Source organism: Myotis yumanensis, unplaced genomic scaffold (genome assembly GCF_028538775.1).
Source record: "Myotis yumanensis isolate MYYU_CA2020_CCGP unplaced genomic scaffold, mMyoYum1.0.hap1 SCAF_1, whole genome shotgun sequence".
Lineage (NCBI taxonomy): Eukaryota > Metazoa > Chordata > Mammalia > Chiroptera > Vespertilionidae > Myotis > Myotis yumanensis.
This window is the reverse complement of record NW_027223752.1, coordinates 197,271,901-197,296,429: the sequence shown is the minus strand read 5'-3', so window position 1 is coordinate 197,296,429 and position 24,529 is coordinate 197,271,901. Positions and strand designations below refer to the sequence as shown.

The following is a 24,529-nucleotide window of genomic DNA, read 5'->3' as shown; positions in this document are numbered from 1 at the left end:
TCTCTTTGGCATGAATATTTTTAACTCTTAAACAGACAACAAATCACTTGAAAACAAATTTTGATTTGAGAAGCTAAATTGTGAAAAGTCATTTTGTCACAGGAAGAAGGGATCCTTATGTTCCAACTTCATTGTGCTGAATAAACCCAAGGAGGCATATCAGCTTCAGGCCTCTGAAACAACTACTCCCTTTTCTTCTTCTTTCCTGGTTTAGCAAACTTCTGGTAACACAACAGACAACATTTTGTGATGACAAATGTAGCACTTGCCACACAGGCCAGCAGGAACCCAATCACATCCAAAGAGTGGTACTGGACCCAGGTGAGGTCATGGGAGGCTGGCCGCAGGTGTTTGGCTCCTTTGTGGCGCATGACAAACTCGATCCAGAAGACCGCTCGATCTAGGGGTTTCATAGGCTGGTCATGATGAATTCTTGATAATCTCATTGCATTCTCTTTATATGTGAAGGAGAAACACAAAGATTACACATTGAATGAAATTTAACTTACCTAAGCATATCATGCCCATGAAAGGTTTTTGAAAATGTCATAAATATGATTCAAAATAATATCATTCATTGAATTTACTTCTTCATAGATAGTTTGTCCTTTAAGTTGGGATTTTCTGATGACATGTAGTTTTAAAAGTGAAGATGGAAGTTGGACAGTTCAGTCTTTTCTAGCAGAGTAAATGGTAGGAGCCATTGTTAGTGCTATCAATGAGATGGTGGAAATTCACTTGCAGAGTGATGCTCATGAAGTGTTTAATGGGAGTAGTGTCATTGTGAGTGAAATGTCTCCCCAGTAGTCCCTGGACGTCCACTCTTCTCTTTGACCCTCTACTTTTTAATTGCCATCAGTTAGCCAGTATGGTTTTTGAAACAGATATCAGATATGACACTTCCCTGCTCAAAATTTCCATCTGGCTTCTCATCACATTTGAATAAAGTCCAAATGATTTTAGGACTAAAGGACTCCACATCCTCATACCCCTGGCAACCTCTTCTTTCACTTGGTCTCATGCACACTTTGTTGTAGGCACACTGGCCTTCTAGCTGTTCCTTGAAGTTGTCTGACAGGTTTTTGTTTGTTTGTTTTTAATTGCAAGTGCATTGCTTAAGCCTCCATTGGTGAGGTATCCATTTCAAAGAGGCATTTACTTTCAAGAGGACTATCTTTGTCAGCCACTTGACTAGATAACGAGCTAGGCTGCCTCCCTCCAGTGAGGTTCCTTTGTTTTAGAGATTTATTTCACTTCAATAACTGGCTATTTGGACTATATTTTTTTCTTGTTCCAGCTTAAGTTCCTGCTCTTATATTTTAAATTCATGAATAAAGAGTGAGTTTGCCAAACTCTTGGCCTTCATTCCAATAAAAGCAGTGTGTGTCTGATTTGCTCTCTCTCTCTCTCTCTCTCTCTCTCTCTCTCTCTCTCTCTCTCTCTCTCCCTGTGACTGTTTTGTGGCCCCAGGTAATTTCTGGGTTTTTAAAGTAATAAACTTTTATTTTTCATAATTTTTTTATGGTTATTGCTCAATGACATCTTGCAATCATAATAGGAACCACAAGGGCTGATCCAGACACCACATTGGTTATTAAGAGCCCTGACCAGAACAAAATAATATCAAACAGGTTACATTTTAAAATTTTATTCTTTAAAACTTGTAGGTATTTTTCCATTATTTTGGGGATGAAGCTTACAAGCATGTGGCCTGGTTGTGTGTTTAAAACTCTCTATTATGACTACAGATATGCATATATTTTTCTTTATCCATTTTGTTTTGAGTTTTTATTAGTAGATGTTACCAATTGATGTTGTTTTCAAAAATTGTTGTATTAATTATTATGAGATATTTGTTTTTTGCAGGCTTTTGAACCACTGTGTCTGATATTAGCATAAGTAAAACATCTCTCTAGGTTATGTTTAAATAGATCTTTTCCTATCTTGTTACTTACAATCTTCTTAGGTATTACTATTCAAACATTTCTTGTAAAAAGTATGTTAGTTAGTTTTTAAAATGCAGTCTAACAATCTTTGTCTTTAAACATTGAGTTTGTTTAGATTTGATGTAAGTATTGGCATATTTATATTTGTATCTACCATCTTATTCTAGTCTCAGGGCACGAAATTCGTGCACAGGTAGGGTCCCTAGTGGCTTCTGGCTGCCAGCCAGGGCCTTCTTTCGTTTGGTGCCCTGACCTGGTGGTCAGCGCATGTCAAAGCGAGCAATCAAACTTTTGGTCAGTTCAAACTCCCGAAGGGACACTTTGCATGTTAGGCTTTTATATATATATAGATTTTCTTTTCTATTTGTCCAACCTGTTTTATATTTTTTTCCTATTCTTTCATATTTTAAGGTATTTTCTTCTCATTCAATTGTTCTAACATTTTATTCTAAATAATACATTTTGAGAGAATTCCTTTTTGTTATACTCTATTAATATAATAATAATGCAAATAGTAGTAATAAATACTGAATTGATGGTTGCCATGCTAGGCACTATAAATTGTACTACACTATTTTACTCTTTAATATGGAAAATTTTAATGACTATTTTATCACATTTGAAAAATTTTATGCTTCAAAGGACATAATTAAGAAAGTGAAAAATCAACCTTCCAGAAGGGGAGAAAATATTAATATATTATATATCTGATAGTGTACTTGTATTCATAATACATTAAAATATCTTTATATTTATATATATAAAAAGCCATCGATCAGAATGCCATAAGGCTGGAACAACTGGTTGCTAGGACGTCCACTGTGGCCAGTGAACATGCCCAATCATGGGACAGGGCTGGCCAGCCAACTTCCTGCATCCCCTCTCCCAACCCAGCTCCACCCCAGATTGGCCCCCGCACCCGGATTAGGGTCAGGGGGGCTGGCCAGCCACCTTCAGACCCTCCCCTGAGCCAGCCCCATCCCTGATCGCTGCCCCCCCCCCACCCCATAGGGGGAAAGGCTGGCTGGCCAACTTCCTGGAGCCATTCCCCTGGGTCGGCCCCACGGCTGATGGTTCTCCACCACCCCAATCAGCCCGCAGCCCCTCCCCCCAGCCGTCTCCGCCCCTGATGGCTCCCCCATCCCAATAGGGGCCAGGGCTGGCCAGCCAACCTTCTTCAGCCCCTCCCCCATCCAGCCCCACCCCAGATCGGACCCTGCACCCCGATCTGGGGCAGGGTTGACCAGCCAACAGCCTGTGGCCCCTTGCCCTGGTCAGCCCTGCTCCCAATGGGCCCCCACCATCCTGATTGGTCCAAGGCTTCTGCCCCCAGCCAGCTCCACTCCAGATCGGCCCCCAACTCTAATCACGAGCAGGGCCAGCCAGCCAACCACCCATGTCCCCTCCCCCAGGCTGCTGGCCCATGATCGGCCCTCCCATCCCATTTCGAGGTGGGGGCCCTCTGGCCCACCACCCACAGCTCCGCTCCACAGCCAACCCCACCCCTGATCAGCCCTCACCACCCTGATCAGCCTGCAGCCCCTCCCCCTAGCCATCTCTATCCCTGATGGCTCCCCCACACCAATTGAGGGTGGGGCTGGCCTGCCAATATCCCATGGCCTCTCACCAGGCTGCTGACACCCGATTGGCCCACCTACCCCATTTGGGGGTGGGACTGGTCAGCCCACTGCCCACAGCCCCTCCCCACTGTCAGCCCTACCCCCAGTTGGCCTCCCACCCCAATTGGGGGTGGGGCCCATGAGCCAATCGCCCATGGCCCCTCCCCCCAGCTGGCCCAGCCATTATTGGGCCCCTATCGGGGTGGTTTGGCTGGCCAACCTCCCATAGTCTCCTCTTCCTAACAGACCTGGCCCCAATACACCCCAATTTCGGCTGGGCTGGCTGGACCCCACCCATACACGAATTTGTGCACTGGGCCTCTTGTTCAATAATAAAACAAATAACCAAATTTTAAAGTTGTCAAAATATTGCTATACACATTTATCTAGTCAGGCTATATGCATGCTTAATAACATATGAAATTAGGCTAATATGAAAAATATGCTCTGGCTCTAAGGGAAGTACAAATCAAGTTGACAAGGAGAAACCACTTCATACCTCTTAGGATGGTTATTAAAAAGACAGATGAGTATGGCTGGATGAGTATTGACCTATGAACCAGGAGGTCACGGTTTGATTCCTGGTCAGGACACATGCCGGGGTTGCTGGATTGATTCCCAGTAGGGGGCATGCAGGAGGCAGCTGATCAATGATTCTCTCTCATCATTGATGCTTTTATCTCTCCTTCTCCCTTCCTAGCTGAAATAAATAAATAAATATTATTTAAAAAAGCGACAGATGATAAGAAGTGTTAGTAATGTGGAGAACTTGGATCTCTCATATATGGCTGATGGGGATGTAAAATGGTGGAACTTCTTTGAATATCAGTTTGCAGTTCCTCATAGAGTTACCATATAACTCAACAATTCTATTTCTAGACTTATGCTTGAAAAGAAATTAAAACATATTCACACAAACATGTGTGGCAATGTTCACAATAGCAAAATGTGTAAACAACCAAAATGTTCATGAACTGATCAATGGGAAAATCAATGAAGTATATCCATACATAGACTGTTGGGGACAACAAAGGGGCTCTGTAATAAATCAAACCAAAAATAACCTCACAGGATGATCTTAACTGGTAAGGTTATGGTGGACAGTCATGCCTCATGCTTGTAAAAAGGTTTATCTGTGACTTAAGCAATCCCAGTCTGTTGTTTTTGTGCATCTATGTTAATAGACCTTTAAAATGTCAGATTAGTCCACTTTTCAGACTCCTCAGAGGCATAACTACCCTCAAGAGAGCACATAATCTTCCTTATGCTACCTTCTTAATTCCAAATGTATAAAAGAAACTGCAAAACAGCCATTCTTAGAAGCATTTGCTTCCTGACATGCTGACTGTTTTGTTCAAATAACCTCATACAAAAATTGAGGTTAGTTGCTGTGGTTCAGTTGGTTGGCTATCATCCTCTGCACTGGGGAGTTGCTGGTTCAATTCCCAGTCATGTCACCTGCTCAGGTTGTGTCCTTGATCCCCATAGGGATCAGCAGGAGGCAGCTGATCAATGTTGCTCTCATATTGATGGCTCTCCTTCTTTTCCTCTCTCTCTTAAAAATAAATCTTTAAAATTCTCTATGGGTTTGAACATTTTTATGTTGACACTATTACTCATCAATACAAAGCTATCACATGCATGAAACTCAAAATTATGCTAAGTGAAAGAAGCCACTTGCAAATATCGTATGATTCTATTTGTCTGAAATATCCAGAATATGGTAATTTATAGGATAGAGAGTAGATTAATGGTTGCATAGGGTGGGGTGGGGGGTGAGTGGAACAGGGGGTCCCCTGGGGGTGAGGATGACGGAGCCCAACACGCTGGAGCATCTGCATGCAGGACTCCGGATACCAGGTTCAGAGACACAGATCTAAGTTTATTGGGGAAGTACAGCTGTATACAAAGGGGTAAGCAGCCAATGCAATAGGGACATGCTTGCTATGCTATCCAATGGGCGTGAGGGTCGGGGCTAAGAGTAGGTGGCTCTTGGAGATTTGTCAGGCGGGTGTTGCCACTTCCTGGTGTACCAAGGAAGCATGTTCGCTGGAGTGTGCTCACAGTGTTGCTTTGGCTGCAGCACTGAGATAAACCTCTTGAGCTGTGCCCACATCTCCCCCTTCCCTTTTTATAAGCGCCTGCTGGATGTGGATAACCATAGCTTGCTGTGCATCTATTCTTTGGATCATGGAGTAAAAGCAACAAAACAAGCAGAATGCAAGAAGGCCTCCTGCTGCTGGGACGGCCCATATGAATATGTTAGCAGGATTTAACCAGGAGGTTAGACGGCTGAGGGCATCACTTAAGAAACTAAACTCAATGGGTTTTACTCGGGTATTATTGATTCTTAGGATTTCTCGCTGGAGCTGATAGGTGCTGTTTAGGAATGCCTGGCTGAATGGACCTTTAAGGAGATTTGCTAATTTTTGGCGCTCCCAGGAGGCATTTCTCACTGGAATGGGCATTACACAGATGGCACACATTAATAGGAATAATGTCCCTGCCAACAGATTGCCTTCTGGTGCCAGGCGTGCAGCTTGGTCCTGTAGATTCTTGATGTCTCCCCAGGTAATGTTGTGGGCCTGTCAGTGTCTTGGTCGTCTCTGCCACCGGGGCTGGTTGTCCTCTATGGTCAGGTCCTTCATTTCCTCTCTCTGGGGTGATGGTGATGGTGATGGTGGTCTACGGCTCATCGCTGGTGGTGCAGGGTTTGATGTTACAGTCAGGAATCCATGCGGGATTTTTCTCACCTTCTGGAAAAATACAAGCAAACCCTCTCCCTTGGGTTAAGAGTGGGTCGGGGCCCTTCCAAGCCCCGGTTAGTGGATCTCTCCACCGGACAAGGGGAGAGGTGTTGGTATGTCTCTGAGACCTCCCCAGTGTTTGAAAATGGGAGGAAGACCGTCGGGGGCAAAATGAAAATAATTGAGGGTTATGAGAGCCTGTAATAGTTGCTGTTGAGGTGTTAATCTTTGTTCTACCTTTTCCCCCCTTTTTTCTTTAGTAAGCTGGATTTTTTAACTCTTTATTTTGTCTTTCTATTATGGCTTGCCCTTGTGGGTTGTATGATATGCCAGTAACGTGCTTGATGTTATGTTTCGTGAGGAATTGCTGAAAAGCCTTGGTAGTGTAGCAGGGGCTGTTATCTGTTTTAATTTCCCAGGGGAAGCCTAATGTTAGAAATGCTCCCTTAAGGGTTGCTATTGCGTGGCGAGTCTTTTCACCTGTGTGAGCTTGAACATATGTGGCCCCAGAGCAAGTGTCAATGATTACATGTACATATTTGAGCCTACTGAAGCTGGGAATATGGGTTACATCTGCTTGCCATAAGGCATTGGGTTGGAGCCCCTAGGGGCTGACCCTTGGTGGCTGGAGGGGGCTTAAAGGCAATAGGGGGCCACAGGTTTTGCATGCCTGTATGAGATGCTTGCAGCCAGAGAGGGTTAAATGAGGAAATAGCTTGTGCAAGCTAGCTGCCTCTATCTCTGGCCTATTTATTTTTGCTTAAATGAATTTCCTTTGGATTATTTTGACACCACGTATGTTTTTCATGGGTGTCTTCTGTTAGCATTACAAATGAAAAAATTTTTCTAGATGTAAATTAGTTACAGGATATTTTTCCTTACATGGTATTTTTCCACTATCCCCTCTTTTTTGATTTAATTATTAGGAGAATTTTTGGAAAATTTATAATGCAGTTTAGATAACTTTAATTTTTTATACAAAAATATGACTGCTTTAGGTTCATTGCATGTTAAGCAATTTTTCCATGAAATGAAAATTTTGGTTAATACTTCTTGAACCAATTTTAATTAATCTGAAAACTTGATTACTATTTTACTGTCAAATTTAATACTCTAACAACAATCTTAGTTTACACTGTAAATATTAATGGAAAGGATTATTTTGCATCCTTGAGAAGGCCCTGAGCATTCCTGGTGTTAAGCTGGATTTAGATATAGGGTAGCCACTGTTAGCCAAGTTTCTGTTATCTGGGTACCGATCTGGGCTGGGCATGGGAATCTGGAAGCAGCCATGGGAGCAGGAGACCTCCCTCAGAAGGGGCGAGTGTTCAAGCCCCTGCATAATTGGGGGAGGGGGGTGAAGATCTGTGCCCCACCTCTGTTGGCCCCCAAGTTCTCTTTTGAGGCCCCTCTGCAACTGTGCCTGTCTTAGGTCTGGCTAACCAGCCATCCTCCGGGGCCAAGCAGGGTGATGTGAGGTTTAGTTCTGTCTCCTTGGTAGCCTATGTCCCTATGGCCTCCACGCCTAGTAACTGCCTTGGGATCCCCTCACCTGCTGGCGGGGGTCCCGACATTGATCATGGGGAACCCAAGTTTCTTCTCCAGAGAGGGCCCAGCTCATGCCATTGGGCAAGAGACAGATCTATGGTACCAGCCACTATGAGGCTTTAATCTTAGAATGAACAGAGTTCAGGCAACAGCTGTGGGCAATTGGAAGAGGAACCCCCTTGGCAAAACGGGCAAGAGAGGTCAATATAGAATGCTTAATTGTCTTCCCAGGGGGCCTTTCACACAGTGAAAGAGATTAAATCCTTTCATGTCCTTAAATTATATTGTTGCCAAACATTTAAAGAATTAGTTTGTAAGCTTGTTTGGAATAAATGTATAATATGCTGTTGTAAAATATTAAAAATTATTAATGAGCTTCTGTTATTTTAAATTATATCTTAAAATTCTACTGGTGTATTTTAAGAAATATTAAACAAAATAACTTGTTTTGCCCTTTCTTAGAGGCAAAAACCTAAAATATATATTCATTAGTCCTCATTTGACAAAGCTTTCCATGTGATTTCAAGTACATCAAATTGGCTTTATTAAAAATCCTTTAAGAAGAGAGAATAAACTTTTGAAAACATCTCAGGGCCCATGAAATGTCTCAAAGTCATTCCTTGGTTATAGTTTTGAAATCTAACTTGAAGGACCACCAAATATATATGTGTATATATGATTTAAAGATTACATACTTTCCATAATTATCAAGAGACACCAATCAAACCAAAAGTGATCCCTGTATACAAAAATTTCGGTTGTGATTATAGAATTTATTCTCTTTTCTAATCAGACCAATGAGTAACATATTTTGAATTCTGAATTTTTCAGAGAAAGTACAAGATTTTCTTAAAAATGAATTTCTATACTTTAGGCATTTAGTTACCACAATTATGATTTTTCCCAATTTACTTTAACTAGAACTTTAAACTCTTAGCTGGCAAGTTAAAAATTCAGCATTTCTTTAGACTAATAAGAGCAGGTGCTTCCTTCCTTATGTAATTTTTAAGTATATTGTGTTAGTCTAATTTAGTATTGGAAGGGTTAAAGAGAAGAAAACTGGACAGAGAAATTTGTTTTGCTTACTAGCAGCTTGCGTCCTTGAGTCCAGCATAGTTTAGATAAGTAAAAATTAACAAAGAACTCTCTCCCCCTGCTCTCCCTGCCAATGGCTCCTTTTTTTTTTTTCTGCATTAACCATTTGGATATTGGGGATATTGTTGCACATCCGATGGCATTTGCTGCAGCTGTGGGGTTAACATTCACAGGAAAGAGTCCAGGGGTCTCCAGCCCTAAAGATGTCTTTGCTCTATCTCTCTGGCTACACATGGATTGATATAGCCCTGTCCATGGATTATCATCCGTGTCCCCCATGAAAGGATTACTTGAGGGCCGCTGGGCAGTTAAACTTTTGGTTTGCTCTGCGAGGGGAGTGGGGGAGTGTCCCCGGCAGGAAGCCTCTTGGTAAGACTCCCCTGCTTTTGCCTTGCTTTTTTCTGTCTCAGTTTCAGCCTTCCTTGAGCTTTGAGAAACTACTTTTGGCTTGTCGAAAACAGCCCAGGGATCTGCGGGGGCAGAGGGCTCTGGAGGGGAATAGGGAGGCAGAGAGTCTTCTGTTCCCCCGCCCGCACCGACGGTGGTGGAGAGCCAGGGATTAAATGCTATTAGAACATCCCAGAGCTTTTGTAGCTCCTTTTCTGTTACTTTTACTTGCATCCTCTGTAACAACGCATGAAGCACGCGAGCCTGATGGGCTCGGGCTGAGGGGGGAAGGTTTCCCATCGTTACAGAGGGTCACTCACCCATCCTGGTGTTTGCCATGCCGGGGTCCCTGTTCGAGGCACCAGATGGAACAGGGGGTCCCCGAGGGTGAAGACGACGGAGCCCAACGTGCTGGGGCGTCTGCATGCAGGACTCCGGATACCAGGTTCAGAGACACAGATCTAAGTTTATTGGGGAAGTACAGCTGTATATAAAGGGGTAAACAGCCAATGCAATAGGGACACGCTTGCTATGTTATCCAATGGGCGTGAGGGTCGGGGCTAAGAGTAGGTGGCTCTTGGAGATTTGTCAGGCGGGTGTTGCCACTTCCTGGTGTACCAAGGAAGCATGTTCGCTGGAGTGTGCTCACAGCGTTGCTTTGGCTGCAGCACTGAGATAAACCTCTTGAGCTCTGCCCACAGGTGGGGAGATGGGGAATGATTTCTAAGGCATATGAGATTTCTTTTTGGTCTGATGAAAAATTCCTAAATTTAGATTATATTGACATTTTCATAACTCTATAACATACTACTTATATTTGATGTTTATATATTAATCATTGAATTTCGTCATATGTAAAACATATATTACTAGAGGCCCTGTGCACGAATTCGTGCATGGGTGGTGTCCCTTGGCCTGGCCGGGGATTGAGGCCAATGGGAGCCCTCTCTACCAGTTCTGATCAGGGCGGTGCTGGCCGGGGGAGGAACCACAGGAGGTTGGCTGGCCATGGAAGGTTGGCTGTAGGAGTGTACTGACCACCAGGGGGCAGCTCCTGCATTTAGTGTCTGCCCCTTGATGGTCAGTGTGCATCATAGCGACCAGCCGACAGGTCGTTGGGTCAACTGGTCATAACAGTTGCTGAGGCTTTTATATATATAGATTGTAAAATATGTTAAAATAATGATAATAAAAATCATTTAATCATTTTTTTTTTAAATAGAAAGTTATTGTCAATGTAAGAACATCCAAACCTGCAGAGAATTTTTATGAGTTTATTTGAACCAAACTAATGACTAATGCTGGGAGCAAGATAACAAATGCCCCTAAGAATAACAGTTTTGCAGCTTCTTTTATGCATTTGAGATTAAGGGGAAAACAAAGTAACATTACATGAAGTTGGAGGAAGCAAAGCAGGGATTGGATTACAGGATACAGTTAATAAGATTTTGTGCTCTCTTGAGAGTTAATGCCCCCCCCCTTCTTTTTAAATATATTTTTATTGATTTCAGAGAGGATGGGAGAGGGAGAGAGATAGAAACATCAATGACAAGAGAGAATTATCTATCAGCTGCCTCCTGCATGTCCCGCACTGGGGACCAAGCTCAAAACTGCAACCTGGGCATGTGCCTCACTGGGAATTGAACTGTGATTTCCTGGTTCACAGGTCGATGCTCAACCACTGAGCCACCCCAGCCAGGCAGTGCAGATTTTGAGGGGTATTATTTCTGGTATTGGAAAGGAGTATTAACCTAGATGCACAAGATCAATGGGCAGGGCTGGTGTAAAAACTTTCAATAAATAAGTTACAGGCCTGGAGCATGTCTACTCATCATGACCTTCCCAGTTAGGAATTTATGATCAGATCACCCTGTGAGGTACTTTCCATGGAACCCCCTTTTTTGTCCACAAGATTTATACTTTCAGAAATGTTTTTTCACTAAATTGAAATACTTTATGCAACTTCTTGAGTTCTTCATTCTTTCATTCTATGGGTTCTATTATATTTTAAAAAACGTGTCCTTGTAGTGACCAATATAGCTTTGGGTACCTTGTGTAGAAAATTGTTGCAGTATTTGGTTACCTGTACAATCAGGTTAAATGCAACTTTGAAATTAATGTCTGGTTAAAAATAAAAGCAGATTTAAGATTGGTAAAATCATGTTAATAATTTTAAAGTTAATCTTTCAATATGGGATGAAAATTGTACTCTTTATAGACAAAACAATCTATAAATACAGTTAAAATTGTGATACTCGAGATGGGACATTAATGACTGTTTTCAATGCATTGAGCAAATCTGCACTAGACGTGGTGTTGAAGTCCATTCTGATAGCTGCTCCCTTGGTCTTCATGTGAGCAATGTTATCAGGTTGATCCACAAACATAGGGATGTCCCCCATAGGGATCCCATGATAGATCGCCTCATAGATGCCATTGGTTCCACCATGAGTTATAAAGGCTTTGGTTTTTGGATGACCTAGGATTGGGTGAATTTCAGTAAATTACTAATTATAAGCCTTAGAAATAAAATGAGAGTTGGGCAAGAAAAGCAATCAGGCACTGTATTCTAGATGAAACTGCATTAAAATAGATTTTAGATCTCAGAGAAAGAAGAACTTCAGTTGCTGAAGAGGTAAATAGATACTGGTATGGCATTGTGACTTGAAAAATGAATACAAGATTGCTGGGTAGACAAGTTGAAAGAGAACGTTCTGTGAGGGGTAGGTGCTGGGGGAGGGGGTCAATGGGAAAAAAAGGACATCTGTAATACTTTCAACAATAAAGATAAATTTGGAAAAAAGAAAGAGAACATTATGGATGAAAAATAGCATGTGCAGAAAAAAAGGAAAAGAGAAAAGGAAGTGGCATGTTAGAACATATTCTCTTAAATAAATAGTGTAGCCACGTGTGGGGTATTATGTGTGGGGTGTCCAGGCAGCAGGAAATGTGAGTGTGGTGACTCTGGAATCAGAAGAAGAACAGACCACACTTTATCACTTCATGAAAAAGATTATGGCTATTTTTCTATTGAAAATGGAGTCACTGGTAATGAATGAGGTGTTCTTATTTTTTAATGGCAGTGAATTAATAGCCATACAGAAGCGTAAAAAATAGAAATAAGAAGGGAGAAGTAGGAGGCAGAGTGGTAGTTATTGAAAAATTCTTCATGAGAAGTAATTACACCTGAAATAAAGATATTTGATTTCAGTCATAAGGGAAGAGATGGTCTATAATAACATGTTAGCTTTTATATGTTAACCTTTTTTTCCCAGGACTGGCAAACAAATACAAGGAAATTAAGTTTGTTTTGAGTTTTTGTAAAATAAATGTTCAATAAATTTATTTCTTTTTGAAGTATTATCACTCTCTTTGGAGTTATTGTTATTTTAGTGTTTGTTTTTCAGTCTCACCAAGAAGGTCATTCTGGGGGATCCACTTATCGAGCTGAGTATTTGGCCCTAAGGTATCTGATTTCTTGCCTTCAAATCTCCATAGAACCTGTTAAAATAAAGAAAATATTTTATTCCATGAGTTGAACTAAAGGTATAGCATGTTCAGATTATAAAGAAATTTAGAGCCGAAACCGGTTTGGCTCAGTGGATAGAGCTTCGGCCTGCGGACTGAAAGGTCCCAGGTTCGATTCCAGTCAAGGGCATGTACCTGGGTTGCGGGCACATCCCCAGTAGGAGATGTGCAGGAGGCAGCTGATCGATGTTTCTCTCTCATCGATGTTTCTAACTCTCTATCTCTCTCCCTTCCTGTCTGTAAAAAATCAATAAAATATATATATATATAAAAAAGAAATTTAGAGATAATCTAGTTAAAGCCCTTCATAGACAGATAAAAAATGACAAGAAATTAAAAATGAGAACTATTATAACACTGGTATGATAGAAATACCCACATTTTATGTATTTTTTTTACATTCAATCAAGTATGAATGCAATCATGATGTCCAACACATACAGGTATACTAATGAGATTATCAATGATGAATTGAAGTATTTAAAAAATCTTAGTCCTGGCCAGCATGGCTCAGTGATTGAGCTTGGACCCATGAACTGGGAGGTCACAGTTTCATTCCCAGTCAGGGCACATGCCGGGGTTGTTGGTATGTGGAAGGTAGCCAATCAATGATTCTCTCTCATCATTGATGTTTCTATCTCTCTCTCTCCCTTTCCCTTCCTCTCTAAAATCAATAAAAATGTATTTTAAAAAATTTGGTTCTAGTCATTTTAGTTCTAGTACAAAAAAGTAGGTATTTATTACACATCCTATGTAATAAAACCCTAATATGCAAATTGACCAAATGGTGGAACAACTGGCGGAACAACTGGTGCCATGATGTACACTGACCACCACAGGGCAGACACTAATTGCAGGAGCTGCCCCTTGGTGGTCAGTGCACTCCCACAGGGGAAGCGCTGCTCAGCCAGAAGCCAGGATCATGGCTGGCCAGCGCAGCGGTGGTGGCAGAGCTGCTTCTGCCCCCACAGCTATGCTAAGGTGCTGCTAGCCAAGTGGTAAGGAGTGTCATGCAGTTTGGAAGTAAGGAGTGAGGGGTCCTGGATTGTGAGAGGAGTGGCCCTAACCCAGCAGTCGGACATCCCCCAAGGGCTCCCAGACTGCAAGAGGGTGCAGGCCAGGCTGAGGGACCCCCTCACACTGCAGGAATTTCGTGCACTGACCCTCTAGTTTATTTAAAATTTCCTTCATTTTGCAATGTAATATTAACCTGTATTTTTAAGTATTACAGAAGGGAATTTTCTTATATCCACTTGTCTCATAAGTTATTTTTTTACATCAAAGATTTACCTTTATTTTCACATTTTTCTCTTTTATTTGTCTATTTATTTATTAATTAATAATTTTTTAAAAAATATATTTTATTGATTTTTTACAGAAAGGAAGGGAGAGGGATAGAGAGGTAGAAACATCAATGAGACAGAAACATCGACCAGCTGCCTCCTGCACACCCCCTACTGGGGATGTGCCCGAAACCCAGGTACATGCCCTTGACCGGAATCGCACCTGGGACCCTTCAGTCTGCAGGCCAATGCTCTATCCACTGAGCCAAACCAGCCATGGCTATTTGTCTATTTAAAGTCACTAAATATTTTTATTTTTATATTTTTCTTTTTTATTGAATTTATTGGGTGACACTGATTAACAAAATTATACAGGTTTTAGGTGTACAATTCTATAACACATCATCTGTACACTGTATTGTGTGTTTCCCACCCAAAGTCAAGTTTCTGCCCATTACCATTTATCCACCCTATATCCTCCTCCACCGCTCTTCATCCACTTCCCCTCTGAAATCATCACACTGTTGTCTGTGTCCATGAGATTTCCCCCTTTTTTTTTCTCAATCCCGCCACTCCCCTCTTCCCACTAGATTAAGGGATCTTCTTTGTCAGTTTGCCCTTAGAATAAATGAGCTATTCTGTGATGGGTAACTTGTGGAAAGTCAGGATGGAAAACTGACTGTTCAAAGAGTCTATTTGTAGCATTATTTACCTAAAATGTTTTCTAAGCTTCTTTGTTACTTTGGATTATTTGTTTAGTTTTGTATTCCCACAGACCTGCTAGCCCAACCACCTACTCCTTTGCCATTTGATGCCCCCTTTTCCCCACATTACAGTGCATGTGCTTACTATGATATCTCATCTAAGACCTTGTTTTCTATGACCTATGATTACTGATTAATTTTAGCAGATCCACTAATAACTTTGTTCTTGGATTATTTGCTTAGTCATTCATTTGCCACATACCTACCCACCCTCCAACTCTTACTTGCTCTCCAGCTTTCTACTTTGATTGTTTGGCAGTTGATGCCTAGTTTTCTTCATGTTACCTTGCATGCCCTTTGCTATGGCATCTCTTCTAAGAGCTTATTCTCTATGAGCTATCACTTCTGATTAATTATTAGCATTATTATCTTAGAAACTTTGGTCTTCGGGTCATTTGTTTAATCTTATTCTGGACAGACCTATTCACCCTCTCACTTCACTCACCAACCAGCTTTCAACTTTGACTGTTTGCCATTTGATGCTTGGTTTTTCCTCCCCATTGCTTTGAATGCCTCAATTAAGAGCTTATTTTCTATGACCTGTTATTCCTGGTTAATTTTTAGCAAATTTGTTTTTGAGACTTTGGTCTTGATTCAAGCTACTTTTCCTGTATCTTATTCTATCTATCTATATCTATCTATCTATCTATCTATCTATCTATCAACTATCAATCTATACTTTTCTATATAATCTCTATATAACAATCTTTATAATATATATTTGTATATATATATGAATGTATAAAGATTAATGCTTTTATAACTCCAATATTTATTTCCCCTATAATCTTGTTTTTTTATTCTTTATTATTTAAAGTATTATATATATCTTCTTTTTCCCCCATTGGCCTCTCCCTGGTCACCCCCCCCCCCCACTCCCGCCACCTCACAAGCCCTCAACCCCCTAGTGTCTGTGTCCATTGGTTATGCAGACTGGTGCCAACACTGTGGAAAACAGTATGGCGTTTCCTCAAAAAATTAAAATGGAACTCCCATTTGACCCAGTAATACCACTTCTAGGATTATATCCCAAGAAATCAACAACACCAATCAGAAAGGACATATGAACCCCTATGTTCATTTTATAATAGCTAAGATTTGGAAACAGCCTAAGTGCCCTTCAGCAGATGAGTGAATTTAAAAATGGTGGTACATCTACACAATGGAATACTACGCTGCTGTAAAAAAGAAAGAACTCTTACCACTTGCAACAGCATGGATGGATCTGGAAAGCATTACGCCAAGTGAAATAAGTCAGTTGGAGAAAGATAAATATCACATGATTTCACTCATTTGTGGAATATAATGGACAACATAAACTGGTGATCAAAAATAGATCCAGAGACAGGGAAGCATCAAACAGACTATCAAACTTCAGAAGGGAAGGTGGGGGATGGGGGGTGGGGGAAGTAAGAGATCAACCTAAGGATTTGTATGCATGCATATAAGCATAACCAATGGACACAGACACTAGGAGGGGTGAGGGCATGTTCTGAAGGTTGGGGTGGCCGGGGAGAGGTTAATGCAGGAAAAAGGAGACATATGTATAAACAATAAAGAATTTTAAAAAATTTTTCTTATGACCCCCTGTACCATATATGCTTGCACGATATTTATGTTAATAAAATTAAAGAAAAAATTATTTTTAAAAAAAATGATTGTCTTAGCCCTGGCCAGTGTGGCTCAGTTGGTTGAGGGTCGTACTGTGCTCTGAAAGGTTCCTATTAGATTCCCGGTGAGAACACATGTCCTTGCACAAGAGGCAACTGATCAATGTTTCTCTCTCATACAAAATTTTTCTCTCTCCCTGTCCATCCTCTCTCTTTGAAATTAATAAACACATATTTAAAAAATAAATATAAATAAATAAAAATAAAAATACAAATAAAAGTGATTGGCTTGAAAATACAGTATATGCACACACACATTATGTATATAGACTTTTATCTCTAATATCACATCAGTACATTCAGAATCATAAACATTTATTTAAGCACTAAAGAATTAAGTATGCATTTGTTTATTCTATAAAGCTTCAAATTTAACAAATGCAAATGTGAACAGTGATTTCAACTCTTTAGTCAATCAACCCTACTATACACACAGAAATGCCTTTCCCTAGAATATTCAGCCTATATTCTACAATTTAGCAAGCTTTTCCCTTATTTCTAGATTTTACAAGTAAATTGTGAGATCTTTGACAGTATGGCCACTATTGCATTTGGTTCATGTTCAGAGCTTAACAATATTTGTATGTGAAATAAAAATATTTGCCAAAAAAACTGGAAAGCTTTCATAAAGTATGGAAATAGATGTGCTCACCCTTAATTTTGTCTGTAATGGAGAAATATAGTTTTCAAAAACTATAGACTTTTAATTTGATTATCTACCCTTCAACAGATTTTAGGCCTTTAAAACAGATGATTTATAAGCCCTTAGTGAAGCAATGTAATCATTAAAATCTTCGAGTTATAGGTTCCTATCTGCGACAGACTCATATTTCTCCATTGTCAAAGACTCCTTCAGGTAGTATGGCAAAACAGTTTAATTTTTAAATAAGAAAACTGAAGAGAAACAAATGGAAACAATTTCCCCAATGGTCTATAGACATTGTGCTAAAAATATGTAACTCCTCAATTTACATTTGTGCTTTGATGAAAATATTTAGTGAAATTTCTAATGCATTTATTGAAGAAAAAAATTATAGTAAAATTGATATGTAGGATAAATGGACAGAGCCACTGCCCAGAGGATTTTTAGGGCAGTTAAACTACTCTTTACAATACTATAATGGTGGATACATACATTATAAATTTGTCCAAAAATCACAGAATATACAATGCCAAGAGTGAACCATATTATAAACTATGGACTTTACATAATAATAATAATTCAGTATATTTTCATCAATTGTAACAAATATACTTCTCTGCTGGGGAATGTTGACAATAAGGAGGCAGGGCATATATGGGGAATCTCTACTTAATATTGCTGTGGACCTAATACTCTTCTAAAAAATGAAGCCTATTACAAAAAAACAAAGAAGAATGGGTATGTGATTGCTGAAGGAACTCCTCAGTGCTTTAATTTGGGTTCTCTAACTTCCTGCAGTATCCCATACTAGTGTGCCCTAGGGTTGAAACTAACCTTATAATTAAAGCATTTCTGTAATATAGGGTGTCCCACAAATATAGACACACTTTGAATCATTATTAACTCCAATGGGATAAATCTGAAAAGAAAGAAACATCAATTGAGCTATCAGAAAAAAGTTTGTATACATTTTTTGGGGGGGAACACCCTCTCTGTGTTTGTGAGATTAAAAGGTCATTATATATTACTAGAGGCCCGATGCATGAAATTTGTGCAAGGTGCTTGGCCCTCACAGCCCCGACTTTGTTTGGAAGGTCGTCTGGAAGGACATCCAGAAGGTCATTTGGCTGTCCGGTCTAATTAGCATATTATGCCTTTATTATTAGAGAATATTTAATCATTTCACTTATAAAAGACAAATTCCTCTCAATATTTATACCAACTCATCTTCCAAAGCACTGGGAAAATTAGGAATTCATGCTACCAAGGAAAAACATAGCTTACTTAGTACTTCGTTCAGAAATTGGTCCCACTTCTTCTGGGACCAATTGCAGGCAAAAGTCAAAATAGAGCACATAGACCATATTTTTTACCCTCTCCATGAATGTCATTTGATCACTTAATTCTGAAAAGACAACAGGTACGTGGGATGGAGGGAATGGAAGTCCTCCACTGTACTTTTCAGTTTTATAGCCAGGAGAGAAGCACGGACTGTACACAAAAGGTATTTTAAGTAGCTCAGCCAGCAGCTCACCACATGCTCCAACGGCATCTGCAAGAACGACATCAAACCTTGATTCCTGTAGTTTTGTCATAAGTTTCTTATTAAAAACAGCATCTTTACAGAGCTTTTCAACAAAGTCAGAACCTTCCCAAAACATTTCTTGCATTATTGAAAAATGTGTCCAAAACGTATCTCTTGGCAGATCATATGTCCATTTATTGATCAACTGCATGAAAAAAGAAACCATATCATCTTTTGTTAAAGATGTAGGAAAAACCTCAAATTGAATAGCAGATGGTTTATTCGGATCAACAAGAATTGAAGCTGAAGATGTCAGAACGGTCACTTCATGACCTCTCTGGACAAGTGCATCCAGGATGGTCTTCATGTTGATCCAGTGGCTGTATTCTGGGGGCCACACCAGCACCTTTCCACAACTCCCAGGGCTGAAGTGACCACTCAGCTGTGGCAGCAGCAGAACTGAAATCACTTCATAGGCATCCTGGTGGGAACATGATTCTTTTATCTTTTTTTTTTAAATTTAATTTTATTGTTTAAAGTATTACAAATAGTAGTGCATATGTCTCCTTCCCCCTCCCCCCCATTTATCTCCTCCTGGCCTCCCCTACAGCCCGGCACATGTCCTCACCCCCACCCCTAGTGTCTTCCGTCCATTGGTTATGCTTATATGCATGCATACAAGTTGATCTCTTACCCCCCCACCCTCCCCTACCTTCCCGCTGTAGTTTGACAGTCTGTTCGATGCTTCTTTGCCTCTGTATCTATTTTTGTTCATCAGTTTATAATATTCTTTGTATTCCACAAATGAGTAAGATCATGTGTATTTATCTTTCACTGATTGGCTTATTTCACTTAGCATAATGCTCTCTAGTTCCATCCATGCTGTTGAAAATGGTAAGAATTCCTTCTTTTTTACAGCGGTGTAGTATTCCATTGTGCAGATGTACCACAGTTTTCTAATCCTCTCATCTGCTGATGGACATTTAGACTGTTTCCAAATCTTAGCTATGGTAAATTGTGCTGCTATGATCATAGGGATGCATAGATCCTTTTGATTGGTGTTCTGGGTCAAATGGCAGTTCCATTTTTAATTTTTTTGAGGAAACACCATACTGTTTTCCATAGCATTCCTTTTTCTCTGCATCCTCTTGTCGTTTGTTGATTTGTTGATGATAGCCATTCTGGCAGGTGTGAGATGATACCTCATTGTTGTTTTGATTTGCATCTCTCAGATGATTAGTGACTTTGAGCATGTTTTCATATGTCTCTTGGCTTTCTGTATGTCCTTTTCTTTTCAAATGGCTGATCTCTTTTACCATAGCTCATGCTTATGTCCAAAGAGAAATCAGTCAGGAAGCTAAAATATAAATCCTCCACCTGAAAGGAAAAAGTCATAGCATTTGGAGCACAAGTGGAAAAAGAAAAAGGTAGATGACTAATTAGGCAATGATGATGACACAAAGACATGTCATACTGTTCTTGTCATAGTTATTAGACTCCACATGAAGATACACAAACAATATTTATTGATTGATAGATAGATTGATTGAAACTAGCTCATGTTTAATTGTGACATTTTAAAATTGAACAAGTGTCCTAGCTGGTTTGTCTCCATGGATAGAGCATTAGCTTATGGACTAAAGGTATCAAGTTTACTTCAGGTCAAAGGCACATGCCTGGGATATAGGCTCGATCCCCAGTAAGGGATGTGTAGGAGGCTGCTGACCAATGTCGTTTCTATCTCTCTCTTTCCCTTCCTCTCTGAAATAAATAAAAATATATTTCAAAATATAAAATTGGACAAGTGTTTTGACATCTGCCCCTTCCCCCATTTTTAGTTTCTTTAAAGTTGCAAGAAAACAGTAACCAATCACAGGTTTAATGGATTTAATAAATTTACCCCTTTGGTTCCTATTTGCAGCACCCAATATTCCCTTGAAACCCCAGACAGATTTGATGGTGGCCAACAGTAAGTTGCAGACCAATAAGTTTCAGCTGAGCATTCTGTATTGCAGTGGCACTCATCCCAAATGGTACCTCTTGTAGTTGGGAACTTCAAATGTACCAGTTGAAAAGCTTTTTCCCTTCAAGGGGAAGAAAAATCACTCCTCAAAACCCTGCAGATATGGCTGTGTGGTCTTTCCTCCTGTTCCATGTCTTCAGGATTTATTTTGTGTTATTTTTTTGCAGTGGAGCAAGAGACCAAAACCTAACCTGAGTGACAAGAACCAAGATAGTAATGGCTATAAAGGCAGTGACCAGGAAAAACTGAGGTGCTTCTTTACTTCCCACATCCAATATATGTGCCTCACAGAAAACAACAAAAATAACAGGGACACAAATTAGAAAACCTTGAATTACAACATCCATTCATCCAAGAGTGGTGTAAGGCAGGACAGTGAGGTGGGATGGAAAATGGCGCAGGGAGAAAAAGTATTCAAATCAGTCCGTGGGGGTTGGCAAATGCTAGTAAAGAGCTGCAGAAGAGCTTGTGGTCCTTTCAGACTTACAGGCTAAAAATCCACATAGTGGTGTCAGGAAGATTGTACCTTATGTGCACCAGAGACAAAAAATCCAATTCCTTAGAAGGGAAGATGCAGACGGCCCTTGGCCGAATGGGTCCTGCCTTCCTTGGTGGGGGAGATGAACAAGGAAAGAGCTGCAAAGCCTCCAAACCCACTCATCCCGTCTGGATGGCAGGTAGCTCCGTGTCCTGCAGACGCCTTCAGTTTGGTAGGCGATGGATGCGGTGAAGGGAACTCTTCTGCAGAGGCTGAGCCACTCGGGGAAGACTGCAGGCAGCCACGGCTAATGTGCCAGGAGGCCCCATAACATGCTGGACCGTTAAAGAGTCTAACTCTTGGGCTGCTGACAAAGACAGCAGTATCTTCACAGCTTTCTGGGATTTCCTGTCCTAAGGGTTTTGTGCTCTCTGCATCTCTTAGTTCCAAACGTTTCAAAGGGATGTGTAGGGCAGGAGGCACACAACACATGCTCACCTCCACTTGAGGCCTCTCGGGGTGGGGTGATCCAGAATCCGGAAATCGCTTATTGTGGTTTAGTCGGTGACAGACACTAGCTCTCCTGTGCTCAGTAACTACAGGGAGTGGTGCTTAAGGTGGCTGAGAAGCCAGGGAAAACTTTGCTTCAAGTTTTGCAAGTCTGAAGGCTTCCAAGGGCAACAGGCTGCCAGTGTCCGAGAGGCCCAGCCCTGCAGCGATCTTCAACACTTTCGGCCTCTGCAGGCAGCCAGGACCCCGGTTAGGACCCAGAACGCTGCCAACCGCGCAGCTGGAGGGAGCAGAGCTAAGACCCAGCCATGGCAAGACCCAGTGTCATAGTGGTAGACTGCGTTTTGGCCCTTGAAGCATGTGACCCTGGCCAACACGAGAGGCTGGTGGGCCAGCACCAGCCCTGAGGGAGGCATCTTGACCAGGTAGCAAATGGGCACGTTGTCTGAGCCACAGGCAGCTGGCCAGGGAGCAACCTGGGTCTAGAGGGCGTGGCTGACGTCAGGGGGGATCATGGGGCACTAGCTCCAGTCAGAACCGAGTAGGCGCAGGTGCAGGCGCGAGAGCAGGTGCTGGGAGGTGCCCCCCGCAACCCTCCTCCCATGTTAAGACCCTGGCCTGGAGGACTCATGGGTCACGCAGTGCCTAGCGGACCAATTAGCTGCTTTCTACTGCGTCGTAGTCCACAAGGCCAAGGCGGCCTGCACAGGCTGCTGTCAGGTGCAGAACAATGGGCAGTGGAGCCCACTGCAGCCAAGGACTAACAAGGACGCCATTGTCGGCTGCAGCTGTGGGTGCTCGCCCAGCTCAGAAGCACCACGGCCTGCTGAGCGCGGAGTCTCACCTGGGGACCTGGAGGCTTGGGCGCCAGGTGGCCCAGGAAGCAGCTGCTCTGGCTCCTGCTGCTTTGGAAGGCCGCTGCCAGCCTCTGTGTCCAGGGACGCAGTGCCTCCTCCCCCTGGGCCGCTTTGGCCCTTTAGGTGAGTACTTTCTGACAGCCAAGGCGGCTTCTTCCCGCATAGATTCCTATGCTTGGTAAATATTCCGTGGGTAACAATTTACTGACTCAGTTTACCTTTACCTGAATTCAGGGCCATTGCCATCCTTGATATGTTATTGGCCATTTCTACTTCTGTGAAGTGGCTGTTCATATCCTCCGTGTATTTCCATCCTGGGATATTTGTCCTTTTTGTTGTGTTTTGTAAGGTTTCTCACTCTACAATGATTACCAACCTTTATCAGTTATCCGTGTTACATAGTAGATCTGAGGGAAATTAAGCTTATATGTATGATTTAACATTATTACCTACAATGATGATGTGTATTTATGTTTTCCCTTTGAAATGATTTCAAATATCTAGAAGAGTTCTGTGGAAATTCAGTGAGAAATGTGCCCTGTAATTCCCCAGCAATAAAGTTTTCATTTGTTTCTAAAATGAATTCATGCCATAGGCTGGACAATATTTACTATGAGACTCTGATGATGGTCTTCTTGACCAACAAAGTCAGGAATGATTTTCTCATCTGGACCCCTGCAATCCTGGTGTGTATGTTTTAGGACAGCCTTGAGAATTCTTGTGACTTGATTTTCCTATTCCATAAAATTTTCATGATTTTTGTTTTCTTTGCATTGCTATTGATAATGGTCAGTCATAGTGTGCCTAGATTGAAAAGAAAGAGATGATTTTATTTTTTATTTTTGTCATGCTGAAGGTTGTAATGCTTTTATATAAGGTTAATGGGAGGGATGGAACAATAGACTTGTGAGGAAAGAAAGAAGTAATGACACACTGATATAGTATGAGTTATCCTATATAATAAAAGGCTAATATGCAAATAGATCAAAGGGCATTGGCCACTGCGGGATGGTGTAGAAGCTTAGTGGGGGCACAAGACTAAGGCGGGGCGCTGGTTGCTGTCATTGGGGTGAGCCTCTGGTGGTTACTGAAAATTCTTTGCTCCCATGTGCTGAGGTCCCGTCCGGTGCTTACACCTGCTGGTAGCACCTGGCGCTGGCTCCAATCACTCCACACTGTCAGCACTTGGAAGTGGGGTGGTGAGAGCGGGGCTACTGGCAGAGAGCAGACTGGGGGCTGTGGCTGGAGGGACCAGGCTGGGGCATGGAGGATGGGCCAAGACTCGCCTCTGTGCCCACTGTTCCTTTCAAGGTGCAGGAATTTGTGCACTAGGACCCTAGTATGAAATAATCACTATTTGAACTGCCTTCAACAAACACATTGAATTGTTCACTGTGTCTGAAAGTAGCTAAGTGATTCTGTGCCTTGTTTTACAAGAAGTGGGCATATATATGTGCACATATATTTGAAGAGAATGAAAATTCAATAAGTCCCTTTAGAGTATGAATTCTACATTATCAAACTTATAATTGGAACCATATACCCATTATCAAAGACTAAAAGGAGAGTGAAAAAACCCAGTGAATCTTTTTAGGGGGCTGTGAGGTAAACAGAATTAGCTACTGAAACTAAAGTCTTTCATAAATAGCTCAGTGTACAATAGGAAGCAATTAGCTGTTGTTATATTTTTCAATCCACATAAGTTTTGATGATGAATTAACTTAAACTGAATGAAAGCATATGACTTCCATGTCTGTAGGTAAGAAGTGATGCTGAGGCTGGATGTACAGTAAAACAAAGGAGCATTGATGGTCTTCCAAAATGAAATAGAAGGATGAATTATTTTGCACAATTCTAACTTTTGATTAGCAAAAGATAAAACTACAGATTTTTGCACCAAAATAAT

The 24,529-nt window shown here is 41.3% G+C and overlaps 1 pseudogene; it reads right to left on the bottom strand.

Annotated features, from left to right (window-relative positions):
* Positions 1-22,917, bottom strand: LOC138994575 (UDP-glucuronosyltransferase 2B31-like; annotated as a pseudogene).
* Between the last annotated feature and the right edge of the window lie 1,612 nt (positions 22,918-24,529).